Source organism: Terrapene carolina, unplaced genomic scaffold, assembly GCF_002925995.2.
Source record: "Terrapene carolina triunguis isolate 2854851 unplaced genomic scaffold, T_m_triunguis-2.0 Scaffold97, whole genome shotgun sequence".
Lineage (NCBI taxonomy): Eukaryota > Metazoa > Chordata > Testudines > Emydidae > Terrapene > Terrapene triunguis.
Genome location: NW_020664448.1, coordinates 14,267,193 through 14,283,347, shown reverse-complemented (window position 1 = coordinate 14,283,347; position 16,155 = coordinate 14,267,193). Strand labels below are relative to the sequence as shown.

The window sequence follows — 16,155 nt, the reverse complement described above, 5'->3', positions numbered from 1 at the left end:
TAGCGACCAATCGGTGGCAGTCTGGAGTAGCCAGCTTCCACAGTGCAACCGCCACGCGCTTCTCCAAAGGCAGGGCAGCTCTCATTCTTGTGTCTTTGCGCCGCAGGGCTGGGGCGAGCTCATCACACGTCCCATGAATGTGGCTTTCCTCATCCAAAAGATCTACAGCCACTGCTTGTCATCCCAGATGTGCATGACGATGTGATCCCACCACTCAGTGCTTGTTTCCCGAGCCCAAAAGTGGCGTTCCATTGTGGTCAGCACCTCCATGAATGCCACAAGCAATCTCGTGTCGTAGCTACTATGCATGGCAAAATCAATGTCACACTCCTCTTGCCTTTGTAGTTTAAGAAATAACTCCACTGCCACTCATGATGTTGGTCAGAGCAAGCAGAATACTGGTCAACAGTTTGGGATCCATTCCTGGAGCCTGAAGAGGCAGGGCGCACAGTACGAACTGTTGAAAGATGGCACCAAATGCGGACAGAAGCACAGGGATTGCTGGGATGTGAAGCAGTGCATCATGGGGCATTGGGACAGGACCCAGGATGCCCCACGACCCCCTCTGTCTTCCCACAACTCTTAGTGGCAGAAGAGGAAGAGATGCTCTGTGGGATAGCACCCAGAGTGCATCGCTCCAAATACCGGGGCAAGTGCCGCACGTGTGAACATGCTATTGCGCAGGCAGCTGACAGTAAGAACACACAACAACGGTTTCCCTTCAGCGCTCTCTGAGCGGTGCTGTAACTCTGACATACCCAGAGTGTCACTGCTAAATACAAGGTGGAACAGATTGTTTAGCATAGGTAGTTAACATATATTTCAAGGTGAAGTGGCCCATTAACCTCTGCAGTCATGGGGGAGAAAAGAAAAAAAAAGATGGGAGAGGGGTTAAGTGGGTTATATATTACTGTAATGAGCCATAAATCCAGTGTCTCTATTCAGTCCATGATTTTTAGTATCTAGCAAAGTTATGAATTTAAGCTCCCAGGCTTGTCTTTCGAAGGTATTGGGCAGGTTTCCTTTGAGAATGAGGACTGAAGAGTCAGATATAAAGTGATGGCTTTGTGAAAAGTGTTCACCCTCAGGTGATGTCGAGTTTTTGTCTTATTTTTGTGTGTGAGTTCATTTGAGAGCAGAGTGATTGTCTGGTTTCATCAACAGTTGTTTGGGGGCATTTAGTGCACTGGATGAGGTACACCACATGTTGTGATAGGAACGGATCTTGAAAGATGTGTTGTGGGGGTAGATGTAGCGGTGGAGATATGTCTACAAGTTTTGCTGTTCTTTCGGCAGGGTCTGGTGCTGCTTTGCGTTGCTGTAACCTGGTCTGTGGAGAGCTTGCTGAATAGAGACACTGGATTTATGGCTTATTACAACAACCACCTTTTTTTCCCACCTGTCCTTTCCCCACTATGACTGGAGAAGTGTTAATGGGCCATTTCACCTTGAATGATCCCTTGAAATATGCATTAACTACTTAAATACAAGGTAGAACCACTTGTTTAGTGTACCTGTGACACTCTGAGTACATTTCCTGGACCTGAAGGAGAGCTCTGTGTGGCTCGAAAGCTTGCCTCTCACCAACAGAAGCTGGTCCAATAAAAGATATTACCTCACCCACCCTGTCTCCCTTAAATCTTCTGTTGAGCCATGAACAGACATAGCATAGGTGGCAGCAGTGAAAGCTTCTCCACACTACATACCACTGTGCCTCCCAGACTAGTAGGGATTACTTCTAGTGTGAAACTCTGGTCCCACTGAAGCCTGGGGCAAAGCTGCCATTGACTTCAGCTGAAACAGGCTTTCACCACTGGTCTAGTAGTTCTGTCTCCCTGTCTATTCTGTCTTTGGCCTTCTAGCCAAAACCATCAGGATGCTAATTGTGCAAGCAATTTTAGTGATGTGAACTAGAAACAAGTCACAAAACCCTTCACATAAGCCATCAAAGAGCCATAAGATGGTAAAAAAAGAAAAAGAAACACAAAACCAAAAAGCTTTTAGTCACTACTGACCTGTGCTTGATTCAAACCTGCATCCAAGAGGTGAAAAGTATTCTATATCCTGTATTGGGGCTGCATACGATAACAAATCCTATCCTACCTCACAATTTTTTCTCAATAGAGTAAAAGAAAACTATTAATCTGAGCAACATTTGTACCGTTTGCATGTGTCAGAAACATCTGAGAACTCCAAACATACTTATGTTCGTAATGGAATAAGAGCTATTAAATCCTACCAGCAAGTAATGGCTAGACACACTACTCAGTTATAATTGCCCACTTCATTCTATTTGACATAATCTATCAACTAGGTTACATCAGGTCGCACTGCCGTATTTGAGAATGGCAACAATGAAAACATAACTTGATCAAATAGAATGCACTTACGTCAGAAACAAGGACTGCACTAAAAGAACCTAGTGTTTTATGCTGCCATCCATCACAGTAGTAAAATAGCATCATAACACACAGGTCAATGGGCACCCTCAGCTTATTGCTAGTTAACAGGTGTTACTATACAGATATTAAGATTCCAAAAGATACAACTTTTGGTTAGAAAGCAGGCTCTTGTCCTTTAAAAAAAGCTCAACATCTGAAGGCAAGTACAGTCAAGGCAACCTACTGATTATTTGCGATAACACTAGATACATAGGCACTGGGGGGAAAATAACCAGAGCTACATCATCGGTTTCTGGAGCTCCAGTAAATTGGTTCTAATTTGGGTTTCTCACCCAGCCTGCAACGTCTTTTGGGCACAATGATAACCGCAGGGTTCTGTGAACTCTTTCACAGCAGCATCTTGGGAACACAGACTGGCTTCAGAGGGATCGTTGGTTCTTTTCCAAGCGCCACCAACACGTTTTCTTCAAGGAAACAAGGTAACTTTGGTTAAATTTAAAGGATAAGCTCCACGTCAGCAAAAAAAGGGCAGCAAGAACTGGACCCACGCTGTATGATGGCGTCCAGGTTTCCCAGCTCAGGTTCATACCCCCTATATACCTGCTTCAATTCAGAACTAAGCGAGCAGTGAAAGCAAGGGCACTCCCTCAGCGGGTAGTGAACGGTGCAGAATTTCTCCTCCCTAATTCTCAGAGCTCTCTCTCTTTTTCAGTTGCTAATTCCTCTGCCAGGAACCTGATCATTCATAAGTAAAACCTCTGCTAAATACTAAAGGATGTTCAATGACTATGCCGGTGGAGAATACATTTTCTGCTGGACAGAGGTGAGTTAGATTTTTGACCAACACTGAGCAAATGGTGCTCCTCGCTGAGTCTGACAGCAATGCAAAGGGACAGAAAAGGAGGAGAGAGGGAACGCACGCTTTGTCTCTGTAACAAGGTAAGCTTGCTGCTTCCTAGCGCTATCCGAGTTTTTCCTTCTTTTATGTCCCACTTACTTGCATTTATTTTAATTGGATCTAGAACTGAGGACAATCGTCAAACCTTAATCCTCCAAACAACAAAGCAAGGGCACGAAGCCACCAAGAACAAAATACAAGGCACACAACGATACGTCTCTTTAGCGACGGGGGTTGCCCCTGTAAATAATCCGGCCGGGTTCAAGAAGTAGCAAAAGAGGTTCAACTGTCTCTTAATCATAGAAGTTAGAGGTGGGAAAGCCACATTTACCAGTCCCCCCACCAGGGCGGGTTTTGTTCCATGCCTACATTTAGCAGCAAGTGGAAACACGGTCATTTGATCATTTGTTTTAGTTCCTTTACGTTGGCAATGAAAATTCAGTCCCTTTTGGAAACCAATGCACCGGGGATGGAAACGGTCCGAGGCCCCAGCAACCCTCCCGCGGCTGCCCTACAAAGGCTGAACTAATCATTAACTGCAGAGGCAAAGCGAGGTCTGTTCCCTCCGCCCGATCCCAGGCAGCAGCAGCCAAGGGAGAGGTGAGTGGTTATTGCAACGCTCACCCCCCCACCAAGCCTTCCTGCAAAAAACCAAACTTGTTTCAAACGTGCAGCAATCCAAAGGAAAGCGATCGGCCCCCAGGGCGCGCTGGGGAAAGCAGTCTCCCCTCCCCCCAGCACTGCCCATTGCAAGCACTTTCCCTGTGCGACCCCCACCGGGCAGAGTCCGCGCTGCCAGCCCCCAAGCAGGGAGCGGCTGAGCGAGTCTCTCTCCTGGTCTCCAGGAGCCCGAGCAGCCGCAGCAGCCCCGTCGCCACCTCCCGGGGAAACCCCCCCCGCTGCAGCCATGCAAACCGCAGCACAGTCACGGCCCCTTTCCCCCGCACCTCCAACGAGCAAGTCACGCCGCGAGGAGACGGGGTTGGGGGAAGCGAATTCGCCTTCAAAACGGGAGCCCCTTCTCTGCTTGCTGCATCCCGCCCCCAGCAGCAGCAAGCCTCCGCCAGGCACCGCGATCGGCTGGGCTAGTACCAAACGCAGCTGAACAGCATAAGCAGAACCCCCCCCCCCAGCTCCAGCCTCCGACTGTGTTTAAATCTGGTGCAAAGCAGGAGAAGACTCCCTAGCAGCCGGAGTGCGCGGGGGGGGAGAGACTCACTTGCTTCCTCCCTTTGCAAAAGGACAGCTCACCCGGAGAGCCATTGAACTAGAGATAAAGATCAAACACGCCGGAGGGGCTGGAGTCAGCAATTTGCATTGGCCTAAGGGGAGTTTCTCCTGCTTTACGAAAACCGAACAGGTTTAAGTTTTGCAACTTGCACATGCAAGCTTCCCTATCGCGCTGAGCCCCTTCGGAGCGTGCACGGGGCTGCTACACCTTGCTCGGCGTCCCACGCGAGCGGCAGCGCGGGCTGTGCACGCCCAGGCAAGTTTGCAAGGTGGAAAGTTTCCACGCGCTGCCCCCAGCCCCCTCCTGCCCGCCCGGCTCTGCAAAGGGACCGGCCAACCCCAAGAAGCAAAAGCGACGCACCCTTCCCTCCAGCGGCATCAGCTGCGGGGCTTCCCCCTCTGCCTCCGCTGCACGGTCTCCATGAGCCCGGGAGCCAGCCCCGCTGCGCCCTCCCGGTGCAGCGCGCAGCCCGGGACTGGGGCCGGCAGGAGAAGGCTGGAGGCTCGGCGCGCTCGGCACGCAGCTCCGGACTCTGCCTGGGGGCTCTGAGCGGAGGGGGAAGGGGGCGATCCCAACCCGCCGGTCTGATCACAGCGCAGCCTACCGGGAGGAGAGCCCGCTCCCGTGTATCCGCCTCTTCTTCCCCCCACGGATCACTCCCCCCGCCTCTCCCTCTTTCCAGCGGAGAGACAGACCCACTCACCCCACTCCGTCCTGCCGCCTGGTCTCTCGCAAACACGGACACTCAGCCTCTGGGTCCGCTCATTCCGGCAGAGAGACGACCACACGCTCGCTCGCTCTCCACAGCCTCCCTGCTGCCTCTTCTTCCCATCAAAGACACACACAGCTCACCCTGGATCCTCTCAAGCGCCTGCCTCCTTCCCGTCACAGTTCTTCTCTCCCATCCCTAGCTGCTGCGCTCCTACACACCCACCCTGTATCCTCTCACATCTGCCTCAACCCATCCCACCGGCGCAGGCTCCACAGGATACACCCTCAGCTCAATGCAATAGTACTTCAGTGGCAGGGCGAGCCACACAGTGCATTGTAAAAACCTGAGGTCTGGACAGGGCTTCCCAGTGTGTTTCTGCTTTTATCCCATGGCCCTTGGTCCTTACTGTTGTTTACCCCATCCCCTGGCAGGTGGTTATGTGTGATGAGTCACTATCTAGGGCTCTTACTGCTGTAGTATCTGACTTGCTCACACTATTTAATGTGTCTTTCCTGCCAATATCCTTATGAGGTAGGATCTGCTATTATCCCCCTTTTAGAGATGAGGAACTGAGAGACTAAGGTTACGTCTTCACTACCCGCCTGCATCAGCGGGTAGAAATCGATCTCTCGGGGATCGAATTATCGCATCTCGTCGGGACGCGACAATCGATCCCCGAATCGACGCTTGTACTCCACCAGCGCAGGTAGGAGTAAGCGCCGTCGACGGAGAAGCCGCGGAGGTCGATTTGCCGCCGTCCTCACAGCGGGGTAAGTCAGCTCGGATACGTCGAATTCAGCTACGCTATTCACGTAGCTGAATTTGCGTATCTTAAATCGATCCCCCCCCCCCCATAGTGAGGACGTAGCCTAAGGGTGACACTTTCAAAAGCACGTAAGGTAAATTCCTAGCCCCTATTGAAAGTCAATGGGATGGGAGTTAGGTACCTAAGTCACTTAGGCACTTTTTAAAATGCCTCCCTAAATGGTTTACTTAAGGCCACACAGGAACACACAAGAAGCCTGGGGTGGAGCAAGGAATTAAACTTATATATCCCACAGTTCGGGCTAGCAGCTTAATTTCTGAGCCATCCTTCCTCTTTTATTGCTTGTTTTTCTTCTGGCAGCTTTTCCCTTTTTTTCTTTCCTTTTTTCTTTCTTTTTTTTTGTATGAAAAATATTTTATCTTGGTTGATAATTACAGGAAATACCTTTCTCAAACTCTCTTGTGTGTCACACACAGGGCCGGCTCCAGGCACCAGCCCACCAAGCTTGTGCTTGGGGCGGCACCTGGAGGGGGGCGGCGCGGCACTCCGGCTCTGGCCGCCGGGGAGAGCGGAGCCCCAGCCGGGCACTCCGCCCTCCTCCCAGGGCTCCGGCCGCCCTTCCCCCCCGGCCGCCGGGGAGAGCGGAGCCCCGGCCGGGCACTCCGCCCTCCTCCCAGGGCTACGGCTGCCCTCCCCCCCGGCGCCCTCCCCCCAGCCGCCGGGGAGAGCGGAGCCCGGCCAGGGCTCACCGCCCTCCCCCCTGCGCTCTGGCCGCCCTCCCCCCCGCGCCCTCCCCTGCCGCACTGGGGGGGGGGGGGCGGCCGGAGGCTTTTTTGCCTGGGGCGGCAAAAAAGCCAGAGCCGGCCCTGGTCACACATTGGAATATAAGAACGGCCATACGGGGTCAGACCAAAGGTCCCTCTAGCCCAGTATCCTGTCTTCCGACAGTGGCCAATGCCAGGTGCCCCGGAGGGAATGAACAGAACAGGTAATCGTCAAGTGATCCATCCCCTGTCATCCATTCCCAGCTTTGATGTCTCAATTTCTTCTCTGTTCCATTGGTTCCCATCTGGGGTTGAATGGTGCTTCAGGACTTCCAGTTTTCATGTCTAGTTTGTATTCATGGATTCTGCACTTGGTAAGAGTCCAGTTTAGCTTTGTGTTTCACTGTAGTGAGGGTAGTCTGCTGTGATAGCTCTGCACAAGGGTTTGTAGCAGTCTAAAGGGTTGATTTCTTCCCAGTGTTTCATATATTGTTATTATGTAGGGTCTAGCATCTTGAGCATTTTCAGATTTTTCACTCCATTGGTTGGGAGGTTAGGGCTGTTGAGAGCAGGAAATACAAGAGTGGATTATGCCTCTGTAGTTATTTGGGTTGAGAGCCTCTTCATTTTTGAGTACTGGGGCCGGCTTTTATGTACTAGGGTACTTATTACTTGTTTCACAATACGCATATTCATGTTGCTGAACTGTAGGTCCATTATGGCACCTTTGCTCTGCTAAGGGTAAATCTGCCCAAGGAGCCCCTCTTGTTCTACCATTGAGAACATTTTCTGTATAGTTAGCAGTTTCTTCCCATTTGTGTTGATGGTGATGCTCAACAATCCCTATTTTAATGGGGTGTTACGATAAGGTACATCATCTCTAAATCCGTTTGTCTCCCTTTGTAGAGATGGAATCCAGTTCCCTGCTTGTACAGTCACCTATGGCTTATGTACTAGGTCTGAGAGAGACAGCTGTCACCAGTGCAAGTGCTTTGAAGTGCTAATTTCGTTTATTTTCTAGTCTGCTGCTCTTTCACTCTTTTCTTGCCTACCCCTTTACTGCTGGTCACAGTTGCTAAACATGACTTCCAACCAGAGGACAGGTGAAAAGTTCCCCATGAAAACCACTGTCAGCATTGCTCTCTCCACTGATCTCATAAAACGCTCAGCATGCAGTGGGCAATCTGCTGCCGTAAATTAGTGTGAAGGTGGAAAAAACCCAGCAAAAGCCCACATTAATCACACTATCCAGGCCAATAATCACAAAACAGGAGGGCCAGACTGTAGTTGACAAAACAAGAAATAAACAAACATCAAACACTAATTGTTTATTTTAAAACCCTACTAACTACAAATAAAAGTGTAAATGCCCCATGGCAGAAGTACATATGCAATTTTACGTTTTACTAAAACAAAACTTTGCTTCAAGTCATTTTATACTAATGTTTGTTTTTCTCATAATGGGTAATCCAGTGAAATTTACTACTACTCCTAAAAGTTTAGTAATATTTGTGTTATGGTAGTCTCAAGAAGCTACAACTGAGACCAGGGAAGCATTTTGCTTGGTACTATAGAAACACAAAGTAAGGAATAGTCCTGTTCCTAAGAGCTTATACTCTGCACAGACAAGACCAACATAGACTGGGAAGGAAAATATACTATATTACAGATGGTATTGGGAGAAAAACTGATTTAGCTGAGGGATTAGCCATTGGGCTAATGGGACCCATGTCCAGGGGCCCTAGCCAATTGGGGTGTCCCGGAAAAATGGGCGCCCCCACACACTGACCTTCTTCCCCTGTCCACCCGGCACTCCTGCCAAGGAGCGGGGTCAGGGCGCAGGGGCTTGCCCTGCTCCGCTCGCCTGGGGCTCTTGCAAGGGAGTAGGAGAAGCCCCTGCGCCCTGATCCCGCTGCCTGGCAGGAGCGCCGGGCACGCAGGTGTGGCAAGCCCCCCCTCTCCCCCATTTCTCCTGCAGTAATGCTGGGGGAGGGATCAGGGGGACTACAGGCGGAAGGGGTAGGGAGGGGCCCCCACGTGCTCTGGCCCAGGGCCCCACAAAACCGTAATCCACCTCTGGAGCCAGGAAACCAGATCTCTCCAGTCCTAGTATAAAAATAGTGCTCCTTAGCTTCCAAAAGACTTTGCAGATAATGTTATACTGTTTTTTAAGTCATCTTTTTTAGGTATTGGCTGTTTTTCTTTATATTTTTGAACTGTCTCTGTGCGTGAATGGTAACATTATAAAAACATAAATAAAACCAAACACAAATTCCTATAACTATAAATTAAAATACTAGGATAGATTGTGTTCCATGGCACTGCAATTTTGGTCCCTACAAATTATTGTAATGAACTGGCTACTGTATGTGTACACCTCTGCCCTCTACTGGATAAAATCAGAACTGTGTGTCAAAGTTCTCATACTGCTTATATTTAACTCAAATGGAAGGAGGCTGTATTTTTGGAGTAGGAAGTATGAAGACTGCAGTGCTGTCCCTTCTGTTGTCATGTACTTCTGAAAATAATGCACTGAATTTGTTACAATATTGCACAGTTCTTTGTTTAGCCTTCTTTTAAATGTCTCCTAGGATAGGGCTTCCATCACTTCTCCTGGGGAAACTATTCCACAATTTTATGGATTTCACTGTTAGGACAGGTTCTTTCTCTATTCCACCTACACCCCACTCAATATTTGCCTAAATTTCTATTTTCTTAATTCTATCCTTTGGTAATACACCTTTCAGATATTAACAGACTTATATCTGTTGTAGATCCCCCTTAGTTGTCACTTAGCCAAACTACACCTCTACCTTGATATAACGCTGTTCTCAGGAGCCAAAAAATCTTACCACATTATAGGTGAAATCGTGTTATATTGAACTTGCTTTGATCCACCAGAGTGCGCAGCCCCGCTCCCCCCGGAGCACTGCTTTACCGTGTTATATCCGAATTCGTGTTATATCGGGTAGCGTTATATCGAGGTAGAGATGTATATACCGTATATCAGCTTGGAAGGTATTAGAATTTTTATCAGTAAATGTCGGTAAGCATTGATTTCACCATACATGCACAAACTGATGACAAAATATTTCCATTGATAATAAATGAAATTTACACATAAGAAAAGTAAGAACACTGCTGCTTGAGAACTTATTAGAGTTTGATTTAAGGCTATTTACTTTGTGTATTTTGACATGTGACAATTTGTGTTTTAACAATTTGAATTTCAACGTCTACTGTCGTTAAATAATTGTCAGAGCCCCATAATTTCCTGCAACTGTGAAAATTTTAATTGCTAAAAATAGAAAAAAGTGCTTAAAAATAAGCCGATATTATCTGTCAAAATTATAAAAAAAAAGTCTAGTTCTGCCAAGCCTCCCTCTGCCTATATATTTACTAAGTGTTACAGTAGATAAATGCTAATGAGTATTAGTAGTTAATTCAGTTTTTCCTTATTAATCAGTCCTTCCAGCCCTGTAATGATTTTTGCTGCTCTTCTCTGAACTATCCCCAGTAGTGAGGGAATTCTGTTGATTAGCAATAGCACTTTGTATGGATGTAGCATTTTGTTCATTTGTAGATTACTTTCCTAAAGGAGGGAAACAGTTTGCATATGGAGTAACTAAGGCATAGAGGACTATACTGTCCTCTCATACCAGTTTTTTACAACAGTGTAATTTCATCAACTTCAGTGGAGTTGCCCCTAACTTACACTGTGTAAGAGGAGAATTTGGCCCAGAGTGGTTATGTGAGTTGTGTTAGTCAGCAACTGAACCTAGGTCTCCTGACTCCAAGTCCCATCTCAGTCTACTTGATCCAGCTGTCCCTAAAACATAATCTCTATAGCATTACTATTGAAAAAAAATAACACAGCTATCATGTCTGATTTATTGTGTTATCACACTCTACAAACACCAGTCTTGAAATTGCTTCTTGATCCCCCTATGCCATCTTCTAAACAAAGAGCAAGGGAAATCTTGTCACCTTCCTGCAAAAATGACCAAGTTAATGAAGATCTAAATAAATCACTATTGGGATATATGATCTTACTTTTTAATCTACTCAGAGTCTACGTTGAAATTATAGTTAATGATTATTCAGCTAAGGTAAAGAAAAAATAAAACCAAGACAGAGGGGAAAAGGCTTCCAAGAGCTCCAAGAAGGGACAGAGACTGGTTTTACATCTGATCTTAACTCAACCTGCAGCACACTATTAAAAATAAATCTCAGCATATTGTCATGAATTATGAAACACTGACATTTCATTTGGAATTAATGCGAAGGGCTGCTTGTACACTATTTTAGAGTCACTTGCTTAGGCAAATTAATACATATTTTACTTCACCAGAACAAATGTTAGCAACCCTGCTACTTTTCAAAACATCAAACTATTTGCATAATGAAAAAATATCATAATAGACCTTGTTCCCCAGGGCTGTTGTGAAAGTTACTTTGAAAAGAATCAAATCTGTTATGAATCGTCAATTGCTTGATTCAAAATTCTACTGATTATTTTCATATAGGCCCGGGCTGGCCTTTCTGGGTATGTCTACACTGCAATTAAAAACCCATTGCTGGCCTGTGCCCACTGACTTGGACTCAGATTAATGGGCTGTTTAATTGTGATGATGACTTTCAGAGTCGGGCTGGTGCCTGGGCTTTAGAACCCTAGGAGATGGGAGGGTCCCAGAGCTCAGGATGCAGTCTGAGCCGGAATGTCTACACCGCAATTAAACAGCCCCTTATCCTGAATCCTGCAAGCCTGAGTTAGCTGGCATGGGCCAGCCACAGGTTTTTAATTGCAGTGTAGACATACCTACAGTTTACAGGGCCTCAAGCTGCTAAAAGGGGAGAGAGGATAATTGTACTTCCTGCCCAAAAAGGCATGAACATCAAAGAAAGTTGTTTTCACTTTTGGCAACTGTGGTGCCAGAGGTAGACACTGGGGAGGCCTATTTGCTTAATTTCCATGAGTCCACAAGCATCCAATAGCAATGCTGATCACAGTCTTAAGTTCCCTTTGCTATATCTGGCTATAACAGATACCACAATGCCATTCTACTGCTCATGCACGTCAACGAAAATGAAAATACTCTAAATTGAGTTTTTTGTCTGAAAAGTAATCAGGATTACTTCTTACAGATTATCTACTGTTTAAGGCATCAGTTCAGCAAGGCACTTAAAGACATACTTTCAGCACATAGGTGAATACTTTATGGATGGACTTAAGGACATGCATAACTGCTTTGCTGAATTGGGGTCTAAAACAGTTATCTGAAAAAGTCATCTGACAACATGAAATTAAGGAGTCACTTGAGCAACGCTCTTGTTTTCAGTTCCATCATTTGACAAAAAAACATTTATTTCTATATCAATTGCCCATCATTTTTTATTTCTCTCAGAGGCAAAATCACCCACCTCAGTAACAGATGTTTGTGAATCTGCAATCAAGAAAGAGAAGCATGTCCTACAGTTTAATTTCTCATCATATATTCTGAAACTATTTGGGAAGTGATAGAGCATGGTACCCAGTGACCCGATGATGCCATAAAACTTCGTGCAAACTTCCCGTGCATCTTTGTATATCTTCTCACATCTGCTGGCAGCAAGAGATATTTTAATTATAACACTAAGTCAGTGTTAAAAGTTAACAGATTTAGACATTACTCATACTCTACTTTAGAAACAAGATGTGGAGGCACAATTCAGCTAAATGGAGCCCATACCAGACATTTTTCTTTGGGACATTAGTCCTCACGTCCTTGAGCACATCTTATTCAAAGGTATGCTCTCTCTGATGAGGAATTGGTTGGTCTTCAGTAGTGCCAGCCATCTAACAAGTTACTGGGCTCAACACAGGAGTAGCTGGATGAAATTCTGTGGCCTGTATAATACAGGAGGTCAGACTACACGCTCACAATGGGATCTTAAAAATCAATGAAACTAACAAGGGCCACACTATGAATGATCTGAGATGTCACTAGCCATTAAATACTAAGGATTTAGCTAAATACTTCGTCTTTAAGGACTAATGCTCCCTCCTTGAAACCTTCCTTTGCCATGATGTTTACAGATCAGAACTATCTGGCATTGGTAAGACTGGCCCATCATTCTGACCACTGAAGCTACTTACGTATGCAAACAAATCATTTCTTACTGTTACCTTGGCCCTCACCCCAGGACAGTTGCCTGTTTATCCACTTGCTTCACTTTATCATAATCCTTCTTTCTCAGGCAGGGAAAGTCTTTTGTGTTACTTGTTTGTACAGTGCCTAGCACAATGAGGCTCTGATACCTCACTGGGGCCTCTGGGTGTCATCATATTAGTAATTGAGAACAGGTGCTGTATCTGGATTATCTTGAGCTGTAATTGCCATTTAACAAGAAAGATCCCCAGTCTAATGCAGAAGTCATTGCAACTGAGTTTTATTGTGATAGTCAGAAGGGGACTGCAGTAACTATCTCCTTTTATGAATGCAATGATATCATGCATCCAAAAATTGATTTTGACAGTCCAAGTTAAAACACTTCACTGGCATAATTCTAGATTGTGATTTACAGCACAATAGTATTTAACCCCCCTGGAACCATATTAAAGGAACATTAAAGGTTTGACTTAAACCCTCATGAGTGAGGTCATTCTGAGTAAAAGGGAAACATTGGAGTTGACATACGTCCTTAATTTATGCCGTTGCAAACAAGGAGACAATGGCACATGTAGAGGCAACATCAGTTCAGATTTTTGTAGACTTACCTTTCTGTTTGCTCTCTTTAAATTCTTCCCAAATCCAATCAAGAATCACTTTAGCATGACTGGGCACAGCATGAACTCTAAGAGGAGTGTATCTGATCAGCATCTAACCTAGGTTCAAAGAAATCAGACATGCCACCTTCAAAGAACAGATTCCGACCTGAGTTGGCCTTTAGGAGATACATATTTGTGATACTGGAACATTTCCTCTCCAGAGGGAGGATATCAAACTTGATGACTTGATCCATGAAGGAATCCTGTTTACAGAGCGTTGAAAGCAGGGTTTTGTGCCTATTTTTCTTTTAGGGAGTTTTGAGACAGGAAGAAGTACTGTCTAGGGGTTAGAGCATGGAACACTGAGTGAAGTTCCGAGTTCTAGTCACAGCTCAGCCACTGACTTTTGCTGTGTAACGCTTGGCAAGTCCCTTAACCTCCCTGTGCCTTAGTTTGCCCTGCTATAAAAGCAAAGCACTATAATACTTACACTGAAGAATGCCAATATAAGACACAGGCTGGATGGTTTTGTGGCTATGTTACTAGCCTGGGCTGCTGGAGATCTGAGTTCAATTCCAGAATTTATACTGGATGTTTTGTGTGACTTTGGAGAAGTCATGTTAATCTCTGTCTACCACACTTTCCCCTGTAAAAGGGGGATATGAATACTTATTTTGTCTTGTCTATTTGGATGGAAAGCCAGGGTTGGCAATTTCCCAGGAAAAACTAGTTTAGGACAGGGCACCAGTAAATACTGGCTTAAACCCAATGTAAACCAGGAAAAATAAAATTATTAGACTATACTAATGAAAATTGCTGAAAAATATTTAGCAATATTATAATAGTTTGCAGTATATATAATATTGAAAACTGAAGTATGAGTCATGACATTTATAACTTCCTTGAGAAAATACTGAACCAAAATGTATAGACATTCCAATGTTCGGTATTATATTACGTTTTACGTTTTATTGGAACAACCCAACATTAATCTCCAAATCTACTGTCTTTTGTAACCACAATTGGAATATTACTCCTGTTGGAATTCTGCACCACTGTGCAATGCAGAATTTGTCCAGAATTAATGTTCCCTGCAGAATTTTTTCCTGCAGAATTTGTGATTTTCACCAGAATGCTTCCTTTTTCCGGTTTTGCATGTTTCAAATGTATTAGTTACATACAGTGGGACCCTGATTATCCAGTCTAATTGGGACATGGGTCAGATTGGATAATCAAAAATCTGGATGAATTGGAGAATGGGTGGCAGGGCTCCCACTGTTAGCCCAAGGTGACTGTGGCTTCTGTGACAGCGGGAGCTCCAGCGGAGCTACATTTCCTGAACATTTTGTTGCCTGTATGGTTGCAGATATACTTTCTAACAGGTATTTTGAAATAAATTTCATAATTGAAACTGGCATGATTATATGGTGTTATTTTGACAAATAAAATATGCAGAATTTTGCAAAATAGTTTTAATGTTTTGGTGCAGAATTCCCACAGGAGTAGAATATGTAACTAAAACTAAGTGTAATGTGGCATGGATTAATGAAACAAGTTTTTAAAACAGAAAATACCTTGACCTCGGACAACCTAGTTTGTCCCGTGGTAAAACTCATGGGTGGTAAAAATCATGACTTTACCTGATAAAAACCACACAGGTAAATACCATCCCATCCCTATTGGAAGCTCTTTAGGGCAGATATCATCTCTCAGTGTGTGTCTGTACAGTGCCTAGCACAATGGAGTCCTGATCTTGTGGTGGGACCTTTAGGCCATTTTAATAATAATAAATAAATTGAGAATAATTATGAGACTGATTTAATGCTGAAAAGCACTTTGAGATCAGATGAAATATTTTATCGAACAGCAAAACATGTTTAACATGCAAACAAGAATAATATGTTGATAATACACTTGTACCTCGATATAACGCTGTCCTTGGGAGCCAAAAAATCTTACCGCGTTATAGGTGAAACCGCGTTATATTGAACTTGCTTTGATCCACCGGAGTGCGCGGCCCCGCCCCCCCGGAGCACTGCTTTACCGCGTTATATCCGAATTCGTGTTATATCGGATTGCGTTATATCGAGGTAGCGGTGTAATAAAAGTGGGTTATATAAACTTTGTGAGCGCTGCTGCAATGCAGACAGCGAGAACTCCAGAATTCAGGCCATCCTACAGGGTAGTTAAGAAGTTACTGATTTTTTTGAGAAGGGTATTATATCCCCAGTAGCTCTGTGCAGTCACTTCTGTCAGTCCATTGTGCCAAGCTTCCAGGCCTACAAACACTTGCACACATTTAACTTTATGCAGAGACGTGATCATTTGACTTCACTTTTAATGTTAAGTTAAGCATCTGCATGACTGTTAGCAAGATCAGGGCCACAGCTTGGGATTCATTGGCCCAAAACACCACAGGGCTTTCTTTGGGTATTTCCCATGTCTAGTGAAAACTACAGTATGGACTTCAGGCATGATCCAGCTCCCACTGAAATAGGAGACTCTCCATTAACTTCCATGGGTGTTGGATTCGGCCCTTAATGGGCAACAAATGTGGTTTTTGATAGTCACAACTGCAAAAAAATAAATAAAACCTAAATTAATGGTGTAAAATGCTCATTTCCTGTTTTAGGA

At 45.2% G+C, this 16,155-nt stretch overlaps 1 protein-coding gene across 1 annotated transcript in view; it reads right to left on the bottom strand.

Annotated features, from left to right (window-relative positions):
* The window catches only part of FAT3 (FAT atypical cadherin 3), a 570,769-nt gene extending 565,760 nt beyond the window's left edge, over positions 1-5,009 (bottom strand). The window contains exon 1 of the mRNA XM_026651587.2: positions 4,892-5,009. The gene's annotated coding sequence lies outside the window, so the exon portion shown is untranslated. The remainder of the gene's footprint in view (positions 1-4,891) is intronic.
* Positions 5,010-16,155: the final 11,146 nt, after the last annotated feature.